Source organism: Pongo abelii, chromosome 8, assembly GCF_028885655.2.
Source record: "Pongo abelii isolate AG06213 chromosome 8, NHGRI_mPonAbe1-v2.0_pri, whole genome shotgun sequence".
Classification (NCBI taxonomy): Eukaryota; Metazoa; Chordata; class Mammalia; order Primates; family Hominidae; genus Pongo; species Pongo abelii.
The window spans coordinates 11,945,425-11,971,244 of NC_071993.2; the positions used below are offsets into that span (position 1 = coordinate 11,945,425).

Here is a 25,820-nt window from a genome sequence, read left to right on the forward strand (position 1 = left end):
CAGGAGGGCCACCTGATCATAATTCCCATAAAGATTTAGGACATGCTAGCAGGGGCTGGCCTCACATCCCTAACTGCCTGTTGGTTGAAGCCTTCTCAGTCTCATTTTCTTCCTTGTTCATTTTCTGCTTCTATTTTTCTGCCTTTTTCTTTTCCCCTTCTTCCTTGCTAACCCCATCATCCTTCGATCTCATCCCTCTCGTTTCTTTTTCAACTGTAAGAAAAGGCACCATAAAAGTTTAACCAAGCAAAAAGAATAATAATAAAAAGAAAAATAATTCTAGGAAGCATTTATCAACATTTATCAAAATTATTTATCATTTATCAAAATCAAGGGAAAAAATTTTTTTTCTTTTGATCTGACTTCCTTAAAGAGCCGGGCATGGTGGCTCATGCCTTTAATCCCAGCACTTTGAGAGGCCCAGGGGAGAGGATCACTTGAGCCCAGAAGTTTGAGACTACCGTGGGAGTTAGACCCTGTCTCTACAAAAAGAAAAATAAAAAATTAGCCAGGCATAATGGTTTGTGCCTGGAGTCCCAGCTTGGGAGGCTGAGGCAGGAGAATCACTTGAGCCCAGGAGTTGGAGGCTGCAGTAAGCTACAATCTCACGACTGCACTCTAGCCTGGGCAACAGAACAAGGCCCTGTCTCAAAAAATAAAATAAACTGAATTCCTTAAAGACAGCAGCTGCCATATTACCTGTCACCTATAGGTAGGTGTTTAATATTACCATTTATTACGTCACTTCATGATAAATGCATTCATATTTAACACAACATGAGACAAAAATGTAAGAGGGAAAATAAAAGAACATAACCAGAAAGCTTAGGTTTATTATTCACTGAGGATTAAGGATTGTCAGAGTTGATTGTCTCCTGGATTTTGTTCAGAAAAAGAGGATAATAATACTGACCCAATTAAGTAGCATGTTGGGTAGATTAAAGTGCTTTGTAAACATTAATTAAAGATGCAGGGAGTTAGGTGAGGCCAATGTGTTATTAGAGGAAAAGTTTTCTTCCATTTAATCAGGTATCTCTTTCTGGGGAGGGCAAAGAAATGACCTCAGGACTAAGGCATTGGGGCTCAACCCTGAGTGGGGCCAGTGACTCAGTCATTCTGTGCAACCACTTCCTTCTTAGTTTTCTATAAAATGGGAAGCAACGCAAACATTTTGGGAATCTAGGTTGTTACAACGTTTGCCATTTGAGTATATAACAAACCCTACAATTAATACAACCCCGTAACTCTTGCTTTCTCCCTGCCTACTGAGTTAAACCCAGTAACATTAACTTCCACCAACTTACAAAAGCCTTCCGCAACCAGCTATTAACCTTGGGAGATATTTCCACGGTGATAGCCTGAAGAAGAAAATGCAATGAGCCATGGGGTCAAAAATTCTCCCATGAGTTTCTTCAGCTGTCTGAACCTCAGCTTTCCTGCTCTGTAAAATGGGGTTAAGAAACCAGAAAACCATTTTAAGGATTAGATGAAATAATGTATGTGGTGTATGCACATTAAATGCTGTGTCTGAGGGTACAGGTATGCAATAAGTTGCATCAGCATTATTAAGTATAAAATAGCCTCTCAAAGCTGACCATAATAAAAAAGAAAAAATTAAAGGCCAGGTGCAGTGGCTCAGGCCTGTAATCCCAGCACTTTGGGAGGCTGAAGTGAGAGGATCGCGTGAGCCCAGGAGTTCGAGACCAGCCTGGGCGATATAATGAGGCCCCCCCCCCCACCCATCTCTACAAAAAAATTTAAAATTAGCTGGGTGTGGTGGCGTGCACCTGTGGTACCAGCTACTCGGGAGGCTGAGATGGGAGGATCACTTGAGCTTGGGAGGTGGAGGTTGCAGTGAGCCAAGATGGCACAACGTGCACTCCAGCCTGGGCGACACAGCAAGACCCTGTCTCAATAAAAATTAGATTAAATTAATGTCCCATCTCTTGCAAGCTTCAGACACACATCCCTATTGCTTTTCTCCGCGTAGGTCGCTCGGCGATGGGGTTGGGGATTTTCACGGTGATGTCCCCCAACTCGAACTTCACACCTTGACCGAGGGCCCCCGGGAGGCGGCCGCGAGGTCTCCCAGCGCGGCGGGGCCTGGCCCTTTAAGCGCCGCGGGCGCGCTCAGTGCGTGCCTGAGGATTGCGAGTCCCGGCGGCGCGAGCGCGCGGCGGCGGTGGAGCGCGCGCGGGTGGGCGCGCACGGGGAGAGCGCGCGGCGGGGCGGCCCGGGACGGTCTGCGCCGGACGGGCGGCGGCGTGAGGGCTCCGGGTCGCTGGCGCCGCGGACACTTGAGTCCCGGGATAGGGGTCTCCTGCGAGGTGAGTGCGGCCCTAGGACTCCGGGCAGGGCTGGAGCGACGGGAGGGCGTCCTGGCGGCGGTGGCGGCGCTGGGGTCTGGCTGGGACGCCGGCGGGTCGGGCAGAGAGGGGGCGCCGGACCCTGCCTTGCGCGCACCTCTCTCTGACTAGGGGAGCCCGGCGCCGCCGCAGAGGCCACCGGGTGCCCGACCCCCGATCCCGGGGCGTCGCTGTCTCCTCGGGGACCTCGGAGTCGGGGCGCGGCGGGGAGCGCGCTGGGTTCCGAGTTTGGGGCTATCCTGGGGGCGCAGGGGTGGAGGCGGGTTTCCCAGCCTTGGGCGGAGAGCGTCCCCGCTGTCCCCGCCGTCCGTCCCCCAACCCGGGACCCCTGTCCTTTGCGCCGTGGGACGCCATGCGGCCTCGGGGAGAGGGTGCGGGTCCGACACGGCGGGCGGAGCCACCTGTTCCACCCGGGCCCCCAGGTCCTGGAATCACGCGGGGATGTGCAGGGTCTGCCCAGCCCAGCGCGGCGGGAGGGACTAAAATAAAGGAGAAAATGTGGCCCGTGTGATGAAATTGAACAAAAGGCAGTAAATTAAACTCCAGTATTTCTCCAAGGCTTTGAAAGTTTCCCAGTATTGTTTTACGGAGTCTAAATTTAAGCATCTAGTTGTTTGGTGTATTTTTTTTTTCCTTAACCGCAGGAACTAACCTCAGAAAACTTTTAACTCTTTACCAGAACCTAGTGCGTGCAAAGCAGAAAAGTTAAAGTGAGTGAAGGAAAATGAGTGTGTGTGTGTTTTTCCACCCTAAACAGAGTAAAACGTTCAGATCTGTAGGAAGAAGTTTCTTTCTGGCTACAATTTTAATGGAGAACATTTTTTAAAAATCGGTATTTCTGAAAGGTATCGAAAGACCAAACCAGGCATACGTGGAAACTTGAGGGAAATACTCATAGGAGAAAACTTTATTAAAAATACCTTTTACATTATTTTTTAAAAACACTACATAAAAGTGCCCCAGCATGGACTAAAAAGTTTGCCCTCCAAGTTCCGTGTCTGAATGTTACTGATTGTTTTTCTAGGTGGAGGAGGTATTTTCGTTCATGAAGCCAATGTGGAAATACAAACAAATGCCCTATTGACTTGGGATTGGGTGGGAAGGATGGAAGTTGTCTAAAATCTTTCTTGCCAAAGTTGACAGCGTATGTATGGAATCTTGTGTGTTTTCTTGTCCAGACTAGTAATAGCCATGTTAAAGCGACTGGATTATATTCCTTGGTAACTGCACTTCAAATGAGCTTTCTTTGAAAATTTTAGATGCTGATGATTTAAAAGTAACACATTTTCTCCATTACTAGAAATCAGAAATCCAAAATTAGAGTGATAGTGGAGCGAAGGCTGGAAAGAGGAGCGATGCTTTTAGGAAGGTCTGAGCGTGTTTGAATCTGTGGTTGCTGGGGGTGGGGGAGTTGCCCATTAATTCATTCAGGAATATTTGTAGACTGACCACCTACAGCGCACAGAGCAGTGACTGGTCATCCAGCATAGTCATTTCTAGATAACAGCCACATGGCCCAAACTGATTAAAACCAGATCAAGCAAGCCTTCATCGGCAGCTGAAGAGATACCTGGCCTTGGTTCCAAAGTTCTTAGACACCCAAGGCGCCCAGAGTTGGCACTGTGTGTTGATTTGGAAGATCATCTCAGATAACTCCAGGAGTGGAGCCTGGAAACCTGAAGCGGGAGAGAGGAAGGGCCTAGGTAGAGCAGAGCTGAGAACAGGGGAGCCTCTAGAACTAGAAGTTCAAGTGCATCTTATCTGCAGTGTCGTGGGACAGCTGCCAGTGGCACAGAGGCCATTCGGAAGGTGCCAGGCGAATCCTAGGAGCATCCCAGAACCTGAGCTCTTTCCTTTGATGGTGAAGGCCATCGTTGCGTTTCACTTTGCTTTGCACTTGGTAGCTTGCTTCCTAGGTGCCTGTGTGCTCTAAGAAGAGGGCCTTGCAACTCCGCCCCTGATTGACTGCAGCCATCCCCGCTCCACTCTGAGGGGTCTCCTGGCCACCATAGGAAAGCCTGTGTTCATGGAGGCACTGCCCTCTGCACGGGTTATGTCCAGCCAGTGGCATCAACAGCCTGTCTGCGGAACCCACAGTGAAGCTGCTGCTCTCCTTAATGCCCTTGTCCCCTTTCTAGACTGGCAGCATTCATCTCGAAACCTAAGAGTATTTTAGGAAAGTTGGTGCTGGGTTTCTAATCTGTGCATTCAGGATTGGCAGGGAAGGACTGTATGGGGTGAGCATTCTGCCTTGTCGGACAGGGATGGGAGAGCTGTTCGTGAACGTGTCTCTTCGGAGTAGGTATTGCCAGAGACTGTAGCACTGTGAAGACTTGATGCTGTTTATCTTTTTTATTATAGTCAAATACATAGAACATAAAATTTACCACTTTAAAGTGCACAAATCAGTGGCATTAAGTACATTCCATTCCCAGTGTTATGCAATCATCACCACTATCAAGTTCCAGAACTTTTTCATCACTCCAAAAGGAAACCCATTAAGTAGATGATTCCCATTCCCCTCTCCCAACCTCTGGCAGCCACTGATCTCCTTCTGTCTCGGTAGACTTGCCCCTTCTGGATGTTTATACAGATGGAATCTTAAAATCTGTGGCCTCTTGTGTCTGGCGTCTTTGACTTATCACAATGTTTTTCAAGGTCCGTGCGTGTTGCGGCGTGTATCATTGCTTCCCTCCTTTTTATGGCCGAATAATGTTCTATTGTGTGGACAGATCGCACTGTATTTACCCATTCATCAGATGAATGACTTTGGGTTGTTTCCACCTTTTGGCTATTGTGAATGGTACTGCTGTGAACCGTCGCGTATAAGTTTTTGTTTGAACACCTGTTGTCAATTCTTTTGGGTCTGTACCTGAAAGTAGAATTCCCAGGTCATATGGTAATTCTGTGATTAACTTGCTGAGGAGCTGCCAGCTGTTTTCTATCGCAGCTGTACCATTTTGTGTTCCCACTAGCAACGTGTGAGGGTTCTAGTTTCTCGACATCCTTGTCAACCACTTGTTATTTTCCCCCGCCTTTTTATTTATTTATTTATTTATTTATTTGAGATGGAGTCTCGCTCTGTCACCCAGGCTGGAGTGCAGTGGTGTGATCTTGGCTCACTGCAAGCTCCGCCTCCTGTGTTCACACCACTCTTCTGCCTCATCCTCCTGAGTAGCTGGGACCACAGGTGCCCACCACCACGCGCGGCTAATTTTTTGTATTTTTAGTAGAGTCGGGGTTTCACTGTGTTAGCCAGGATGGTCTTGATCTCCTGACCTCGTGATCTGCCCGCCTCGGCCTCCCAAGGTGCTGGGATTATAGGTATGAGCCACTGCACTTGGCCTTTTTTTTCTCTGACATAGGGTTTCACTCTGTTGCCCAGGCTGGAGTGCAGTGGCACGATCTCAGCTCACTGCAGCCTCAACCTTCCAGGCTCAAGTGATCCTCCCACCTCAGCTTCCAGGGTAGCTAGGACCACAGGCACATGCCACCACGTCCAGCTGTGTTTTTGTGGTTTTTGTAGAGACTGGGTTTTGCCATGTTACCCAGGCTGGTCTCAAACTCCTGGGTTCAAGCCATCTTCCCACATCTGCCTTCCAAAATGCTGGGATTACAGGCATGAGCCACCATGCTTGGCCTTCCTTTACAAAAAAAAAAAGAAAGAAATTCTGGTCCTCCTAGTGGGTATGAAGTAGTATCTCATGGTGGTTTTGATGCAGTTCTCGAATGACTTCGATGCTGGACATCTCTTCAGATGCTTGTTGGCCACATCTTCTTTAGAGAAATGTCTGCTGAGAACTTAATTCTCTTTTTGTGTTAGCTTTCATATCGTGAAATTTTGCATGTGGGTAAGTACAGTTATTTGTATAGGGCTTGGTTTGTATATTTTGGTTCCTTCCTAAAGCTTCATTCTGTTGTGGGTTTTTTCCTGCTTTCTCTTTTAGGCTGCTGCTTCTTCTCCTCAGAAGCCAGTTGTCTGACTTGTGCTTTGTCATTTTTAATCTTCTGCCTGTTGTAGTTCTTGGAGGTATTGATCAGTTCATCTGGCAGTACGGTATTTATGGATTGACCACGTACAATGTGCCAAGCTGTTGGGCAGGTCATTGGGCATACAAACATGGAAGTCCTCATTTTTTTTTTTTTTTTTTTTGAGACATGGTCTCACTGTGTCACCTGGAGTGCAGTGGCACAATCATAGCTCACTGCAGCCTCGACCTCCCAGGCTCAGATGATCCTCCCCCCTCAGCCTCCAGAGTAGCTGGGACTACAGGTGCGTGCCACCATGCCTGGCTAATTTTTGTATTTTTGATAGCGATGGGTCTCGCAGTGTTGCACAGGATGGTCTTGAACCCCTGGGTTCAAGCAATCCCCCGACCTTAGCCCCTGAAAGTGCTGGGATTACAGGCAAGAGCCACCTTCTCTTTTTGATATATGTCTCTTTGTGATGTACACAGATTACATTCTATTTTTTTTTAAATTAGGTTAATGGGCACATCGGGAAAAAGAACGGTACTGCCCTGGAATTTAAGGGATCTGCGTCAGGTTTTAGCTGTGTGGCCTCAGGGTTCACCCTTCACCCTTCTGGAGCTTGGTTTCCTGGTCTATAAAATTTGGGGTAAGACTGAATGACTTCTCAGACCTTGAAACTGGAGTTTCACTATAGCTTTCCCTTACAAACCTGATTCTGGGGATATTTCAAACCATTTAGTTTGTACATATTACTTAAAGGAACTCTCTGTGTGAAAAAAAAATGTCTATACTGTTTTGTACTAGACTATAAACAGGTGAGTTGGGTCCATTGCTGCCTCCAAAAATAGTGCAATTGGTATTTTCTATAAATATTCAGAGCATTTTGGCCGGGCACGGGGGCTCACACCTATAATCCCAGCGCTATGGGAGGCCAAGGCAGGCAGATCACCTGAGGTCAGGAGTTTGAGACCACCGTGGCCAACATGGTGAAACCCCATCTCTACTAAAAATACAAAAAATTAGCTTGGCATGGTGGTGCATGCCTGTAATCCCAGCTACTCGGGAGGCTGAGGCAGGAGAATCGCTTGAACTCGGGAGGCGAAGGTTGTAGTGAGCTGAGATCACGCCACTACACTCCAACCTAGAGGACAGAGCGAGACTCTGTCTCCGAAAGAAAGAAAGAAAGGAAGGAAGGAAGGAAGGAAAGAAGGAAAGGAAGGAAGGAAAAGAAAGGAAGGAAGGAAGGAAAGAAGGAAAGGAAGGAAGGAAAAGAAAGAAAGGAAGGAAGGAAGAAAGAAAGAAAGATGCCGAGAGTTTAAAGAGTTGTAGTGAAGATTTGAGTTCCTAACATGCTGGGAATATGGAGGTGACTAAGGCAGTGTGGGCCCTGCTCCCATGAAGCTTTGCTTGGGTAAAGGAGACATTCAGTGTCCAATGTGAATTGATAACAGAGACCCACAGGTGTTTTGGGAGCAGAGGACAGACAGTCTTTCTGTCAGGGGTGTCAGAACACCAGCTGGAGAATCATTTGAGCTGGGCCAACAAGGGCAGCGTCAGGGAAAGTTTAGGCCAACATGGCAGAATTGAGGAGTCAGTTATTACGCTGCAATGGGTTAGCCTTCCAGTCGGGGGCATGGACCAGTGAAGGTTTCTGAGTATGTTGCAGTGGCAGATCTTGTTTCCCAGCTCTCCTGTGAAGTAGACATTTACATATGGAGGGATTAACTTGAAGTTGAACAGGATGTTAGGGACTGAGGAAGGCAGCATAGAAAAAGGAAGATATAACATGGTATGAACAAGGGGAAGACACCTGGGGATGTCAATTGTCGAATTGAATTTTAGGTACAAAAAAAAGTTTTTTTAAAAGTATTACATACCCGGGCATGCTAGATCAGGCCTGTAATCCCAACACTTTGGGAGGCCCAGGTGGGAGGATTGCTTGAACCCAGGAGTTTGAGACCAGTCTGGAAAACATAGGGAGACCCCATCTACAAAAAATTAAAAAATTAGCCAGGTGTGGTAGTGTGTACCTGTAGACTCAGCTACTCAGGATGCTGAGGCAGGAGATGCTTGAGCCCAGGAGGTTGAGGCTACAGTGAACTGTGATTGTGCCACTGCATTCTAGCCTGTAAGACAGAGTGAGACTGTCTCAAAAAAAAAAAAAAAAAAAAAAAGTATTGTGCTAGAGTAGAAAGCTGGAACCAGTTCTATCAGACTTGCCGAACTGACTTAGAGGCACTGTACCGTAGTTTCTACATATGCCACAAATTTTCCTCCATCTACACCGGGTAACCAATGAATTTGTTGCATGAGCTCCTGCTAATGCCAGCAGTATCACTTTAAGAATGAGATGGCACTAAAATGTACATGAGGTGAGTCTGCTCTGTTAATTTTCTTTTTTTCTTTACTTCTGATTTTTTTGTTTTTTTTTTAGACCGAGTCTCGCTCTGTCACCCAGGCTGGAGTGCAGTGGCGTGATCTTGGCTCACTGCAGCCTCCACCTCCTGGGCTCAAGCAATTCTTCCATCTCAGCCTCCGGAGTATCTGGGACTACAGGCATGTGCCCCCATGCCTGGCTAATTTTTGCATTTTAGTAGAGACGGGGTTTTGCCATGTTGGCCATGCTGGTCTCGAACTCCTGAGCTCAAGTGATTCACCTACCTCAGCCTCCCAAAGTGCTGGGATTACAGGTGTAAGCCACTGTGCCAGCCACAATAGGCAGTTTTTCAGCCCTCCTCTCCCCTCTCCATGGACCTTCCCGCCTTTTGGAGTCTCTCCCATGTCTCTTATTGCACTCTGTGCATTTATGTGGACCCATTGTTTAGTTCCCACTTGTGAGAACATGCAGTGTTTGACTTTCAGAGTTAGAGTTTGACTTTCACTTAGGATAATGCCTTCAGTTCCATCCTTGTTGCTGCAAAAGACATGCTTGCATTCATTTTTATGGCTGAGTAGTCGTCCGTGGTGTTTATATACCACATTTTCTTTATCCTGTTGTCTCTCGATGGACGCCTAGATTGATTCCGTGATGGTTACTGTGAACAACGCCGCGGTAAAGGTGCAAGCGCAGGTGTCTTTTTATGTAATGATTTCTCTCCCTGTAGGTAGATAACCAGTAGTGAGATTGCTGGGTCCTGTGGTAGTTCTAGGTTTAGTCCCTGAGAAATCTCCATTCTGTTTTCCGTAGCCGACTCCACCCTTGAGCTACTTAAAGGTGTCCTGATTTCTCTGAGAGAGGTTGATAGGCATTCCTTGGACTTCTGAAAATAGTAACATGGAAACTGTTAGTTGGAGTCTTCCAGTTTTTTCAACAAACATTTGGTGGTCCCCGTTGCTTAAAAATGTGCTAAAAACCCCTGCTTTCTTTCTGCCCTATTAAAACTGGGTAATGCCTTTGTGCCCACAGGCTTGGATTGACTTGAGGAATTTGCTAGCAGGTTCCCCAGAGGTATAGGAAGAGCAGGAGGAGAAGCAGCCTCTAGCTCCTCCCCAGGGAGGAGGTGGTTACTGGCCTTACCTTACTGACATCATCCATCATCCGGCTCGCAAAGAGACTGGTGGAAGATGAGGTTAAAAGTTTCATGCTTTGGATTCCCAGCAGGAGGTCTTGTGTGAGCTTGTTCCACCCTGGTGTGGATTTAAATCTGTTCAACTTGAGATAAGATATGTAAATCAGACCACGGCTGCCAGTCTAATCAGGTGTTATAAATACAGTGCTAAATGAATATGATCTAAGCCAGCTTTCTTTTCACTGGGAGCATGGATTAAAAATTCAGCCAAGAATTTTGAGCTTCTTGGGGTGGGGGTGTTGGGGGAACACTGTAGAACCCTATAAAACAATAAGGTGTAATAATTCCTTCCTAGCAAGAAGTACTACATTTATCTCATTAGGGAAGCACATATTGGGTGCTCACTAATATTTGCTAAGCAAATAAAGACAAAGCATACAAACTTGTTTCACAAAAGCAGAATGACTGGAATTTTCTTCTATCCATAAATAATTTGCTCAGGAATCCAGAAATGTAATAGACATACCAACTGTCCGTTTTTCAAAAAAGAGCTGAGTAAAAAATGCACAGTGTCTCTCTTCACAAACATTTCTTTTTTCAATTTTCATTATTTTCCAAAACCTCGGAGATTGATACCGGTTTGCAAACATTGCATCAGTTAGAACTGCTCCCCCAGCTAGGCTAGACTCTGCTCTGTTTGACTTCCCTCGCCTTCCTTCTGGGTCATTCGTTTTTGTTACTAGGACCCAATCAGATGTCTGGTCAAGATTGTTTTCGGGTGAGATTTTACTTTAGGAAAATCTGGTTTGGTATCTTTTTCAGTGATGGCGAACCGACAGTAGGAAACTTCTTCCCTCAGGGCCTGTTAACCCAGCCTTTCTAGGTAAGGCGACCTGGTGAACTTGTTTGCTTTAAGTGTGGGCGAATCAATTACTTCCATGTGATGTGTGGCTGGGAGTAAATCACTGCTCCTTTTAACACAGCTGAAACTATTCACAACAGAGACAGTTTGAAATCAACCTTGTTTTCGTACATTGTTCAGAAAGTGCTTTTTATTTTAAAAAAATTAAATTTAAAATTAAAAAAATAAGTGAAAGCGTGATCATTCTTCCAGGAAGTAGAATTACTAGCTTTTTAAAATCTGTGTTTAAGGTTCTGAGTTCTTACGTAAGGCATTTCAGAAGTAAGGGAAATCCCAATTTGGAGGAAAAGCAGAATCATAGGAAAAGGGTGCTAAACCGTGACCGCATCGACGTTTCAAAACTCCAGAACAAAACTGCCCACACTCCCAGCAGCCAACTTCCACCTGGATCTTTCTTTGATCTTCAGTGCTGGGATATAGTCCTAGTTTGCTTAGGGAGAATTTTTGGAAGCATTCTTTTCTTTCCAAGGTTTTTTTCTTGAAATTGAGAAATAGTGCAGACTAAAGAGTAGTTGCTTCATATGCTTCATATTTATTTTACTGCAGCCTCTGTATTTCTGTGGAGGCCCATTTTTAAGATTAATTTTGGTCATGGATTACACTTGTAGATGCATACACATTCATACTGATATGGATTACCTGTTAATATTGGGAGGCGTTACTGGGTTAGTGTGTGTAATGTTTATTGGTGTCAACTTTTTAATACATCGTTATTTATGAAGCTGGGTTAAGCATCCTTTCTACTGCTGTGTTTAAAGTCACTCCCCTCAACCACCCCATTTCCCGATTTAAATGCATAAATTGGATGAGATTAATTTCTCCTAAACTGGAAGGACTTGATCTATAAATATGGTGGAGAGGGAGGGATAATAACCACACTGATGTTAACATGTTTGAAACTACTCAAGTATTTAAGCTTTTCTTTTAGATCCAAGGTCTGTTTTTAGGGTGCTCTATCTTTTTTTTAATTAAGATGGTTTTAGAGTTTTGTTTTTGAGACAGGGTGTCACTCTGTCACCCAGGCTAGAGTGCAGTGGCTCAGTCTTTGCTTAGGGCATCCTCCACCTCCCAAGTTCAAGCAATTCTCCCACCGCAGCCTCCCGAGTAGCTGGGATTACAGGCACACGCCACCATGCCCGGCTAATTTTTGTATTTTTTGGTAGAGACAGCATTTCACCTTGTTGGCCAGGCTGGTCTCAAACTCCTGACCTCAAGTGATCCACCCACCTCAGCCTCCCAAAATGCTGGGATTACAGGCATGAGCCACTGCACCCGGCTGGTTTTAGAGTTTTTAAATATGAATTTTGGTTAAGTAACAAATAGTGATTAAGTCTGTATTTTGTGACAAGTATTATACAAAATGTTGTGGCTTTTTTTTTTTTTTTGTCTTTGCTGGGTGCAGTGGCTCACACTTGTAGTCCCAATTTAGGAGGCTGAGGCAGGAGGATTGTTTGAGCCCAGGTGGTCCAGGCCAGCCTGGGTGATGTAGTGAGACCCCATCTCCAAACAATTTTTTTTAATTAAAAAGCTTTGCCAGCTGGGTGTGGTGGCTCACTCCTGTAATCCCAGCACTTTGGAAGGCCAAGACGGGTAGATCACCTGAGGTCAAGAGTTTGAGACCAGCCTGGCCAACGTGGTGAAACCGTATCTCTACTCAAAATACAGAAATTAGCTGGGTGTGGTGGCTGGTGCCTATAATCCCGGTTACCCTGGAGGCTGAGGCAGGAGAATCGTTTGAACCCAGGAGGCGGAGGTTGCAGTGAGCCGAGATTGCACCATTGCACTCCAGCCTGGGTGACAAGAGTGAGGCTCCATCTCAAAAAACAAGAAAAGAGCTTTACTTACGAGGAGTTTATCATCTAATGGAGGAAAATAAGAATTACATGCAGAAACCTTATGGGATCAATTGTATCCAAGTGGGAAAAATGGCACATAGAGTGAGCAAGCAGTGGGTATCAACAGCAGGCACGGGAGTCTGGCGGGGAGGCCAGTGATGAGGGAGTCACGAAGGCTTGACCGTGTTCGGTAGAGTTTTTGAGCTAAGCTTTGAAGCCTGGGAGGAGGGTAGCAGGGAGGCAGTGGGAAGGGGTTCCCAAGTGAGTAGCTCTTTCTTTCTTTCTTTCTTTTTTTTGAGACAGAGTCTCACTCTGTCGCCCAGGTTGGAGTGCAGTGGTGCAACTCAGCTCACTGCAACCTCTGCTTCTCGGGTTCAAGCGATTCTCCTGCTTCACGTTCCCATATAGCTAGGATTACAGGCACTCGCCACCACACCCAGCTAATTTTTGTATTTTTAGTAAAGACGGGGTTTCACCATGTTAGCCAGAATGATCTTGATCTCTTGACCTCGTGACTCACCTACCTCGGCCTCCCAAAGTGCTGGGATTACAGGCGTGAGCCACCGCGCCTGGTCATGAGTAGAACTTTCATAGGAGACCTGGTTCAAACTGTGGAAAGGGAGGTGGAAGAGACAAGGCTAGGCCAGATTCTAGAGAGACACTTTTTAAAGCCTCGTGTTCTTACAGATCGGCTCCTTGGCAGTACAGATGAGGAAAATGAAAACTCAGCCACCTGGCAGGGCGTGGTGGCTCACGCCTGTAATCCCAGCACTTTGGGAGGCCAAGGCTGGTGGATCACCTGAGGTCAGGAGTTCGAGACAAGCCTGGCCAACCTGGTGAAACCCTGTCTCTACTAAAAATACAAAAATTAGCTAGGCGTGGTGGCAGGTGCCTGTAATCCTAGCTACTTGGGAGGCTAGGAGAATCATTTGAACCCAGGAGGCAGAAGTTGCAGTGAGCTGAGATGGTGCCACTGCACTCCAGCCTGGGCGACAGAGTGAGAATCTGTCTAAAAAAAAGAAAAAGAAAAAGAAAAATGTTAGTTATTGAAGTATCTGGTAGTTTACACGTGGGTGTGATATGAGTGTTGGTTTCTTTTGATCTTGGAGGAAGAAAACGCTCTAGGAGCCCCAGCTCCTCTTACCGCTGTCTGAGGTAAGCTCTGTGCATTTGTGTCTGAATGTGCAACTTTGGTGCGGCAGGGACAGGGATGACGTGGACATTGGGCTTGGTGTGTGAATGTAGAGAAGGAACCGGGCGTGTGCTCAGAGCTCTCGGCTGTGTCACGATAACTAGGGTAAAATCCTATTTTTACGAAAGTAGTCTGTAAATTATTTTTAGAGTAAAAAGGAAATGGTTAATTTAGTCTAAGAGTTTTTGTTTTTTAAAGCCCTAAGTTGAATAATAGAAAACAAAGAATGTGTGGACTCAGTTTTCTTTAATTTATGAATTGAGTTTAAAAAACTATGCAAGAGTCTTGACATCATTCATTGCTTCCTTTTCCAGTACATTTCCTATTATAAAACTCATTTTTGTTAATACACAATTACATAAAAATAGGAAGTAACACAGAACCAGATAGAAACTATGAAAAAGCAAGACTCTCTTCTTCGTTTGAGTAAAATCAAAGCAAAGTGCCTGTCATATAGAAGACACTGATGCCTGTTCACATGGATGAATGTTGTCAAGATCCACTAGCATTAGGGCCAACAATGGCTGTTTTGTGTTTACTGATCTTTATTTTCACCCACCGCTTGCCCATATGAAGAAGCCCACTCATGGTAATGAGCGGGGTGATTCAGAAAGAGTTCCCACTATGAAACGCTCTCATTCACGGTGCTCTTGAAGATCAAGGAAAACACAGCTTTTTGAAAAGGGCTTGGCTGTTAAGTCACCATATAGGGATTTTTGGGGGATATGGCTTTATTTATTTATTTATTTATCTAGAGACAGAGTCTCGCTCTGTCGCCCAGGCTGCAGTGCAGTGGCACAATCTTGGCTCACTGCAACCTCTGCCTTCTGGGTTCAAGCGATCCTCCTGCCTCAGTCTCCCAAGTAGCTGGGATTACAGGCGTCCACCACTATGCCCGGCTAATTTTTTTTGTTTATTTTTTTGAGACAGAGTCTCACTCTGTTGGCCAGGCTGGTGTGCAGTGGTGTGATCTCCGCTCACTGCAGCCTCCACCTTCCAGGTTCAAGCGATTCTCCCATCTCAGCTTCCCAAGTAGTTGGGATTACAGGTGCATACCACCACACCCGGCTAATTTTTGCATTTTTGGTAGAGATGGGGTTTCACCATTGTTAGCCAGGCTGGTCTTGATCTCCTGACCTCAGGTGATCCTCCCACCTCGGCCTCCCAAAGTGCTGGGATTACAGGCGTGAGCCACCGCGCCTGGCCAGGATGTAGCTTTAAAGACAGTTTCTTTCCTAAGATATGTTTATTCTATATTTTGGAACAAATCTTCACAAAATTCATGGTGTGCACGCCGGCCCTTCCTAGGGTGTAAGTGTGCACTTTGACCCTGCTGTAGTACGTAAGTATGCTCATTGACCTCTGCCCTACTGTGTATCCTGACACAGGAAGGGGGATGTCTTTTAGAAGCTCATTTCTACCTCTTTCCCAGCTCAGCTGTGCTTGTCTTGACTGTATCTTCAAAGTGCTGGTTAATAGTGGGTGTCTGGACAAGGTAGGAGAGTCTATAAACCTATACCGAAGTCCTCTCTTACACACGGTTTTGCCTTCCATAGTTTCGGTTACTTGCAGTCAACCGTGGTCCAGAAATATGCAGTGGAAAATTCCAGAAATAAATCCTTCATAAGTTTTAAATTGTGCACCATTCTGAGTAGTGGGATGAAATGCGTCGTTCCGATCCATTGCCTCCTGCGTGCGAATCCTCCTTCGCCCGGAGTCCCCACCTGCCCATCACTTAGTAGCCAACTCAGTTCTCAGATCAGCTGTCTATGTGACAGTGCTTATGTTCAAGTCACTTTTATGTAATAATGGCCTTGAAGCAGAAGAGGCATGATGCTGGCTGGTAATTGGTATATGCTGAAGAGAAGCTACCAAGTTCTTCCTTTAAGTGAAAAGGTGTGAAAGTTCTTAACTTAGAAAAGAAAAAAAATCAAATGCTGAGGTCGCTAAAACCTACTGTAAGAAAAAATTATCTTCTGTCTGTGAAGGTGTGAAGAAGGAAAAAGAAATTTATATTAGTTTTGCTGTCACACTTCCTACTGTACAAGTTATGGCCACTGTGTGACAAGTGCTTAGTGACATTTGTAGGTAGAAGATATGAACACAAACAAGCTCCGATTGCTGGCAGACAGGTTGGGATCCGTGCTGTCTGCAGTTTCAAGCATCCACTGAGGGTCTTGGAACATACCCCCTCAGATAAGGGAGAACTGCAGCAATATAGGTACATGGGGTTGAGTCTTCAGACCCAGCCTGGACCTGTTTTTGTGAAGTGTTTGCAATGGCAATGAGTTGGGACAGCTCTCTTTTTAAAATGTAACATAGACATGCTAAGCAAGATTGGTTCTACATCACTTGGTTAAGGGGAATAATTTTTCCATTCACATCCAGAACTACCAAAGACAGTAATTACCTTGTGATTTGGTTGAAGCTGTCTGTAGGGAATCCAAGTCTTATAAGACACGATTTCCTTCCTCCACATTTACTCGGTGCAAAACCTAATAGTAGAATGTGAGAAACTTCATATTATTTGTTCCAGCTTAGATTCTTCAGTAAAGTGCATTGGGTTAACCGTTCCCTGGTTAGTTTTGAGCTGAACTGTGATGCTAGAAAAGGTTACCTTCGGGGTTTTTCCTCTTCTTGTTACTACACCCTTGCGGTCTTTGGACTTCCCTCCTGAATTGCCCCAGGGTTTCTAGGTGGTGCCTGTCTTTTCTTCCCTCATTAAATCATAACTTATCTGCCTGTATCATCTCCTGACATACTGGGTCTTTCAAAGGCTCCAAGGTGCTGAAATGACCTGATAAATCATTTCTTTAACCTCCAGGAAACCTTCCTTTTCTGTGTTGGTAGCAGCCAGACTCAGGTGCCCTCCGGTGAGTGAGGTGGGCGGGTGTCTATTTTAGAACAATCAGGTCATGCCCCCAACACACACTCACCCCCCAGACTCACCAGTGGCATTCGAGCCTGGCTATGCATGTAAAATACAGTGCTGGGTTTTGAATGTACATGAATAGAATTGCGCTAAGAATCTAACTCTGACTTTTCATTGAATGCTTTGAAGGTCTGTGCATGGCCTCATCCAGCTGATCTAACTGATGTGCAGTATTCCGTAGTAAGCATTTACCACGTTTCTACTTATAGAAAGTTCATGGTAGGCGAAAAACCTGGACTGCCACCAACTGTTCTCAACAGCAAGCAACACCGTATACCCATCCCGGCACGTGTTTCCGTATGTTCCTAGTAGACATCTCCCCTGGAGTGAAGGCTGAGCAGCGGAATGTGTGGCTCGTAGGACACACTTAGTTTCTCTAAGTACTGCCCAGTTGCCCTACAGAAAGGTCGTGTGAATTCACTCCCAGCAGGTTCACAAAGGTTGACCCACATTCTTGCTGACACTTGTTATTTTTTGTCTAATTTTTGCCACTCCAGTACGTATGAAATAATGTAGTAGTTTTAGCTTACACTTTTTTTGTTCACTAGTGAGGTTGAACATCTGTCTCGTACTTCGTAATCATCTGGTTTCCTCGTTTGTACACTGTCTAATCATATTCCTTGTTCATTATTTTTTTCTGAGTTTCTTATTAGTTTAGAAGGTTTTCTTATATTCTAGCTATCAATTCCTTATACGTGTTAGACATAGTACATATCTTCTATGAGCTGGCAGCTTTTCTCTTAATATGTCTATGGTGTCCCTAATTTTTATGTAGACAGATGCATTGAAATTTTCACCTTATAACTTGTATTTTTTGAGTCCTAATGAATAGAAAGATTAATAGAGCAAAATAGGAAATTCAGAAATAGAACCAAAAATATATAAACATTTAGTACAAATAACATTAGTATTTCAAAACAGTGGTAAAAGATGGGTCCTTCAGTTCTTGGCACTTGAGCTGTCAGGTAACCTTCTTGGCTTGAGGGCAGGGAACAGGTCTCTATTCCACACATTACACTAACGTAAATCTATTCCACACATTACACTAACGTAAATCCAAGGCAGATCAGATATTTAAATATGAAAAGTGGAACCATAAAAATGCTAGTAGAAATTTGAGAGGTATATTCTATATTCTTAGAGTAGGAAAGGCCTAAATTTGCAAAAACACAAGCTATAAACAAAAAGATTGATAAATTCAACTACATAAAAATAAATTCTTTAGGTCATATTACAAATTAAAAAAAAATACTTGCAATTTATATCAAATGATTTCTGTTGGATAGAAATAAAACTTTCCAATCTGTTTCACTGCTGTCTATCCTAGTACCAGTGCCTTGTGTTTTACTTACTGCTACTTTATAGTAACTCCTTGGCCGGGCGCAGTGGCTCACGCCTGTACTCCCAGCATTTTGAGAGGCCAAGGTGGGTGGATCATAAGGTCAGGAGTTCAAGACCAGCCTGGGCAACATGGAGAAACCCCGTCTCTACTAAAAACACAAAAATTAGCTAGGTGTGGTAGGGGGCACCTGTAATCCCAACTACTCAGGAGGCTGAGGCAGGAGAATCGCTTGAACCTGGGCGGCAGAGGTTGCAGTGAGCTGAGATCATACCACTGCACTCCAGCCTGGGCAACACAGTGAGACTCTGTCTCAAAAAAAAAAAGACTTAAAATACAATATGGAATAGCAGTGGTGAAAATAGGAATGGTTTTTAATATTTTCCAGTAAGTGTGGTGTTTGCTGTCATTTATTTTTTTTTTTCATTTTATTTATTTATTTATTTATTTTTGAGACAAGGTCTAGCTCTGTCACCCAGGCTGGAGTGCAGTGGCCACGATCTTAGCTCACTGCAACCTCAGCCTCCCAGTCTCAAGCGATTCTCCTGCCTCAGCCTCCCAAGTAGCTGGGACTACAGGTACATTCCTCCACCCCTGACTAATTTTTGTATTTTTAGTAAAGATGGGGTTTCGCCATGTTTGCCGGGCTGGTTTCAAAAGCCTGACCTCAGGTGATCCTCCTGCCTTGGCCTCCCAAAGTGCTGGGATTATAGGTGTGAGCCACCACGCCCGTCCTCATTTGTTGTCATTAAAAAAAAAAACTCTTATTTAGTTAACAAAAAAAAATCCTCCTTATTTGTGAAGTTTTAAAAACATTTCTGCATAATTTTAAGTTTCTCAAATGCTTCTTTCATCATCTATTGAGATGATTGAATGGCTTTTCTCATTTAACCTGTTAATGTGCTACATCACATTGGAAAATTAATGTTATGCCAACCTTACAATCTTGGGATTAACTCTTCTTTATCATTATTTGGTTTATAGACCCAGGTTACTAATAATTTTATTTGGGACTTTTTGCATCTGCATTCTTAAATGACTGGCTTGTCATTTTTCCTTTCTCATATATTCTTTGGGTTTTGGTGTCAAGGTTTTAGTAGCCTCAAAATTAGATAGTGGGGGCCGGGTGCGGTGGCTCATGCCTGTAATCCCAGCACTTTTGGGAGGCCAAGGTGGGTGGATCACCCTGAGGTCAGGGGTTCGAGACCAGACTGGCCAACATGGCGAAACCCTGTCTCTACTAAAAATACCAAAATTAGCTGGGCGCGGTGGCTCACGCCTGTAATCCCAGCTACTTGGGAGGGTGAGGCAGGAGAATTGCTTAAACCAGGGAGGTGGAGGTTACAGTGAGCCAAGATTACACCGTTGCACTCCAGCCTGGGCGTCAGAGTGAGACTGTCTCAAAAAAAAAAAAAAAAAAAAAAAAAAAAAAATATATATATATATATATATATATATATATGAATGATGGTGGGGGTTGCTGCTTCTTTTTCTCTTCTCTGGAAAAGTTTGTGTAAGGTTGGAGTTATTTGTTCCTTGAATGTTTGGTAGAACTCTACAGCAAAACTTTCTCACCTGCTTTTCACTATTGAAAGATTTTTATCTGCCGATTCATTTTCATTAGTGGTTATAAGACTTCAGATTTTTTATTTTATTCTTGAATAAGCTTTAACGAGATATTCTTCCAGGAACTTGTCCATTTCGTCCATGCTTTCAAATTTACTAGCATAAAATTGTTCATAAAAACCTTTTCAACATCCATGGCACCTACAGTTATGTCCCCACTTTTTATTCTGATATTGTTCATCTATTTTTTTCCCTCAGTTCTGTTGAAAGTTTGTCAATTTTATTAATATTTTCAAAAACCAATTTTTTGTTTTATTTTTCTCTACTGTATGTTTTTCTATTTAATTTCATGTTCTTTTTCTTGTTGATTTTGTGTTTATTCTTTTGGGTTTTTCCTAACTTAAGTTAGATGCTTGGTTCATTAAATTTCAGCCTTCTTGCCTAATGTCACAGGCATTTCAGTGATGTTTCAGCTGCATCCCACAGGTCTCGATAGGTAGCGTTTCTGTTGTTTACTTATGAGTATTTCTCAATTCCCAATATTGTTTCTGAGAGTTATTTAGAAGTATAAATTCCTAGTGCCTACACACATGGGTTCTTCCAGTTACCCTTAGTCTATTGATTTCTAATTTAATTGCTTTGTAATAAACAAATGTATATTTGATACCCGTCTCTTAAAATTTGCTGAGACTTGCTTTCTGGCCCCATGTCATCAGTTCTCCTATGTATTCTGTATGAGTCTGAAAGAATGTGTATTGTGAAGCTGTTGCATATAATGTGTTGTAAGTGTTGATGAGATCAAACTTCCCATTATATTAAGTCTTCTATATTCTCATGCTTGATACATCAGTTGCCAAGAAAGGTGTGCGAAAGGCCAGCTTCCTGGCACTTTGGGAGGCCGAGGCAGACGGATTGCCTGAGCTCAGGAGTTTGAGACCAGCCTGGGCAACATGTGGAACCCCATCTCTACTAAAATACAAAAAATTTGCCGGGTGTGGTGACATGAGCCTGTAGTCCCAGCTACTTAGGAGGCTAAGGCAAGAGAATCGCTTGAACCCGGGAGGTGGAGGTTGCAGTGAGCTGAGATCGCGCCACTGCAATCCAGCCTGGTTACAGAGTAAAACTCAGTCTCAAAAAAAAAAAAAAAATCCTGTGTGACAATGTTTTTCTTTTAACTGGATCATTTTCCATTAAATGTAATTATGCAAATATTTAGATTTTTATCATAATTTGTGCTTTTTATTTGTCCTCTTCTGTTTTGTCTTTTGTCCTTGCCTTCTTTTGGAATGATTTTTTTTTTAATCTTTCATTTATCCCCTCCTCTAATTTAGATGGTAAATATTCTGGGGTTTTTTTTAGTGGTTTCTCTAGAAATTTTAACATGAACGCTTATACAGTTTTAAAGTTGGTCAACATTTTAACTTCCTCCAAAACTCAAATCCCCTCCCTCCCATGTGTGTGCTGTCACTGTGGCGTGTTTCAGCTCTGCCTTGTAGTAGAAAACAAGACTGTTTGATATACTCAGTGTTTGTTTACATTTACTCGCATTTTTAGTCCAAATCTTTCCTCCCTGAAATAGAGCCTTTTTAAAACTGTGCTCTATTGGTAGCAGACTCGCTCTGTTTTTATTTATATAGAAATTTATAACATTTTCCCTTGGTCTTTTTTTCCAGAGACTTTTTTTAATCTGCGGTACAGGTTTTCAGCAGTTATAATCTTTAGCAGTTTTTCCCAAATATATGTATATATACATGTACATATATGTGTGTGAATGTGTGTATTTTTCAGCCTGTCTTGGTTTCAGATGAAACAGAACTCCTAGAAATTTGCATTTTCTATACTATTTTGCCATTGTTCTTTTTTTTGTTGTTTGAGATGGAGTCTTGCTCTGTCGCCCAGGCTGGAGTGCTGTGGCACGATCTCGGCTCACTGCAAGTTCCTCCTCCTGGGTTTATGCCATTCTCCTGCCTCAGCCTCCCGAGTAGCTGGGATTACAGGTGCCCGCCACCACACCTGGCTAATTTTTTGTATTTTTAGTATAGATGGGGTTTCACCGTGTTAGCCAGGATGGTCTCGATCTCATGACCTCGTGATCCACCCACCTCGGCCTCCCAAAGTGCTGGGATTACAGGCGCAAGCCACCACGCCCAGCCTTGCCATTGTTCTTGAAAGAATATTTTTATAGGCCAGGTGCAGTGGCACACGCCTGTAATCCCAGCACTTTGGGAGGCGGAGGCAGGCGGATCACCTGAGGTCAGGAGTTCAAGACCAGCCTGGCCAACATGGTGAAACCCCATCTCTACTAAAAATACAAAAAAAGGTCAGGCGCGGTGGCTCACGCCTGTAATCCCAGCACTTTGAGAGGCCAAGGCGGGCAGGTCATGAGGTCAGGAGATCGAGACTATCCTGGCCAACATGGTGAAACCCCGTCCCTACTGAAGATACAAAAATTAGCTGGGCGTGGTGGCACGCGCCAATAGTCCCAGCTACTCGAGAGGCTGAGGCAGGAGAACTGCTTGAACCTGGGAGGCAGAGGTTTCAGTGAGCCGAGATCGCACCACTGTGTTCCAGTCTAGGCAACAGAGCGAGACTCTTGTCTCAAAAAAAAAAAAAAAAAATTAGCCCGCCGCGGTGGTGGGCTCCTGCAATCCCAGCTACTTGGGAGGCCGAGGCAGGGGAATCACTTGAACCTGGGAGGCAGAGGTTGCAGTGAGCCAAGATCGTGCCACTGCACTCCAGCCTGGGCGACAGAGCGAAACTCCATCTCAAAAAAAGAATATTTTTATAGTACATATAGATTTAGGTTGAGGGGTTTTTTTCTTCTCAATGTGATTGTTTCCATTGTTGCTGTTTCAAGAAGTCAGTCTAATTATCACTTCTTTGAAAATAATCTGTCTTTTCTTTGAGTGCATTTGATTGATTGAGACAGGGTCTTTGCCCTGCCCCCCAGGCTGGAGTCCAGTGGCATGATCACAGCTCACTGCCACCTCCAACTCCTGGGCTCAAGTGATCCTCCCACTGCAGCCTCCCCAGCAGCTAGGACTATAGGCGTGCACTGCTGTGCCTGGCTATTTTTTAAATTGCTTATAGAGATAAGGTCTCACTATGTTGCCCAGGCTGGTCTTGAACTCCCAATCTCAAGAAATGCTCCCACCTCAGCCTCCCAAAGCACTAGGATTACAGGTATGAGCCACTGCACCCAGCCACTTTGAATATTTTTACAGTATCTTTAAGCTTTTCAAAAGGTAATACATTCATATGGTTAAAAAAGAAAAGGTAATTATATTTCTAAAAACTACATTTAACTCTTGTCCTCAACTCACTTCTACCCCTCACACCCAACAATTGTTCTTGACTTGTATATCCTTCCAAAGTTTCTTATGCATGTAATAACAAATACAAATAGACATTCTTAATCTGTAATCTCTCGGTTTTACACAATGCATCGTATTTTATATATAGTCCTAGACTTTGCATTTTTTTGCTCAGTAATATACCCAGAGATCTTTAGTCATCAGTCCATGGAGAGCTTCCTCATTCTTTTTTATTTTTGAGATGGAGTCTCACTCTGTCACCCAGGCTGCAGTGCAGTGGCACGATCTCAGCTCACTGCAACCTCTGCCTCCTGGGTTCAAGCGATCGTCCCACCCTAGCCTCTTGAGTAGCTGTGATTACAGGCATGAGCCACCATGCCCGGCTAATACTTGTGTTTTTACCAGAGACAGAGTTTCACCATGTTGGCCAGACTGGTCTCAAACTCCTGACCTCAAGTGATCCATCCACCTTGGCCTCCCAAAGTGCTGGGATTACAGGCATAAGCCACCACTCCCAGCCTTCCTCATTCTTTATACAGCTGATTAGTATTCAGTTACATGGATGTACTCTATTTAACCAGCCCCTTATGTTAGACACTTAGGTTATTTTGGGGATTTTTGTTATTTCAGACAATCCTACAGTGAATAACATTATAAGGTTGGTGCAAAAGTAATCACGACTTTTGCCATTGAAAATAATGGAAAAAAACCTGATTACTTTTGCACCAACCTGATACATATGTCCCTGTGCGTGTGTGCAATTTCTCGGTAGGATAAATTTCCCCAAATGGAATTGCTGGGTGCGTGGGAATATATTTTACATTTTGATAGATACTATGCGGTTGCCCCCAGAGGGGTTATGCCAGTTTACACTCCCACCAGCGGAGCCTCGGAGCACCTTGTTTGCCCACAGCCTTTTAACTAAGGTTTTGAGGCTGCTTTCAAGATTTGTAGCTGCTTATAACTTTTTCTTGTTTTCAGTGTTCTGTGGTTTCATTTTGATTGTCTAATAGTACATTTAAAATTTTTATTCTGTTTGGGATTCATCAGAATTGCTCTGTCTGTGACTTGATGTCTTTATCTGTAAGCAGGATATAGAGGATACACACAAAAATGAATAATCGAGGAAAGTTTAATAAATAGATTATTTACAAAAAATATAGGCAGGGTTAGGGAAAGCAACAGAGGATGGTTCGGTACCTAGAGGACAGCAACACTCGGTAGCTGTTAGCACCCCTAGGCCCTGGGGGAAAGGGAGGGAGCCGTGGAACCTGGGGAGGGAGCTGAGAGGAAGGGCAGAGGTTGGGGTCCTCGGCAAGACCCACCAGCCTGCAGGGAGCTGGCAGCCTGCCTTTTGTGCCGGGGTCTCATTGGCTGGACTCAACCAGCAGCCCCACAGCAAGGGTGCCCATCTGATATATTCCTGCTCCTGAGGCAGAGTGTGAGGCTAGAGAAAGATGGAGAATGGTTCTGGTGGGGGGACCCTCAGACTGAAGCTATACCACCTAGTATCTTTCATCCATTGTGAAACACGCTCAGCCATTGTCTCCTTAAACATTACTTCATTCATTAATTAATTCATTCATTTTGGAGATGGAGTCTCACTCGTTTGCCCAGGCTGGAGTGCAGTGGCACGATCTCGGCTCACTGCATCCTCCACCTCCCGGGTTCAAGCGACCCTCCTGCCTCAATCTCCCAAGTAGCTGAGATTACAGGCGTGCCCCACCATGCCCGGCTCATTTTTGTATTTTTAGTAGAGACGGGGTTTTACCATGTTGGCCAGGCTGGTCTCGAACTCCTGACCTCAAGTGATTCACCTGCCTCGGCCTCCCAAAGTGCTGGGATTACAGGTGTGAGCCACCACGCCCGGCCTTGAACATTACTTCTGCCACATCAGCTCTCCTCCCCTCTGAGAAACTCCAGTTAAACACAAACCTTAGACATAGACGTAAACCTTCTCAACCTGTGCTGGGTCTCTTAACCTCTGATTGGTTTTCACATCTCTCTGTGCTACAATCTGGACAAATGATAGGTTTCTTCAGATCATTTTTCTTTCTGTCATTCTCTCTCTAGCTATATTTGATCTTCTGTTTACCCCATCTGTCGAGTTTTTTCATTGTTATCAATTTTTTCTTCGTAAAAAGTTGTATTTGGTTGTTTTTCACATTACTCTGGTTATTGTTTAGGATGATAGCATTTCCTCCTGCCTGTCGCTGGAAGCGGGGAGTCACAGGTGTTTTATATTTCATCCAGCACTGAAACAGCTTTGAACACGCCGGCCAGGCCATGGAGTCTGTCTAACTGCCAGAGAGGAAAGTTTCTGGGATTTGGTTTGGTTTTTGTTTGTTTGTTTTAGAGATGGCCAGCTCTGTCACGCAGGCCGGAGTGCAGTTGTATAATCATAGCTCACTGCAGCCTCAGATTCCTGGGCTCGAGCCATCCACCCACCTCACGAGACTACAGGCACGCACCACCACGCCTGGCTGATTTTCCTATTTTTGGTAGAGTTGGGGTGGGGTCGGGGGGCATCTCTATGTTGCCCGGGCTGGTCTCGAACTCCTGGCCTGAAGCAATCCTCCCACCTCGGCCTCCCAAAGTGTTGGGGTTACAGGCGTGAGCCACCACTCCCAGCCTGTCCAGGGTTTTACCTTCTCTTTTCCCCAACTTTTTCCCGTAGCTCATGACTAGGCTCAAGTGTCTCCTATTCTTAAAGGAAAAAAAAAAACCATAAATATGTGTATATATATATGAATCCAAAATGCTTTTCTTCAACCCCATTTTCCTCTACAGCTATTGCCTCATCTCTCTTTTCCCTTTTCACCCCAAATTCAAAAACCACTAACCATCTGCTTCCAGGATTGCTGTTCCCGGCA

The 25,820-nt window shown here is 44.5% G+C and overlaps 1 protein-coding gene across 1 annotated transcript in view; it reads left to right on the forward strand.

The window, feature by feature from the left end:
• The first annotated feature begins 2,191 nt into the window (after window positions 1–2,191).
• Window positions 2,192–25,820, forward strand: part of PROSER2 (proline and serine rich 2) — a 60,424-nt gene continuing 36,795 nt past the window's right edge. The window contains exon 1 of the mRNA XM_002820525.6: window positions 2,192–2,327. The gene's annotated coding sequence lies outside the window, so the exon portion shown is untranslated. The remainder of the gene's footprint in view (window positions 2,328–25,820) is intronic.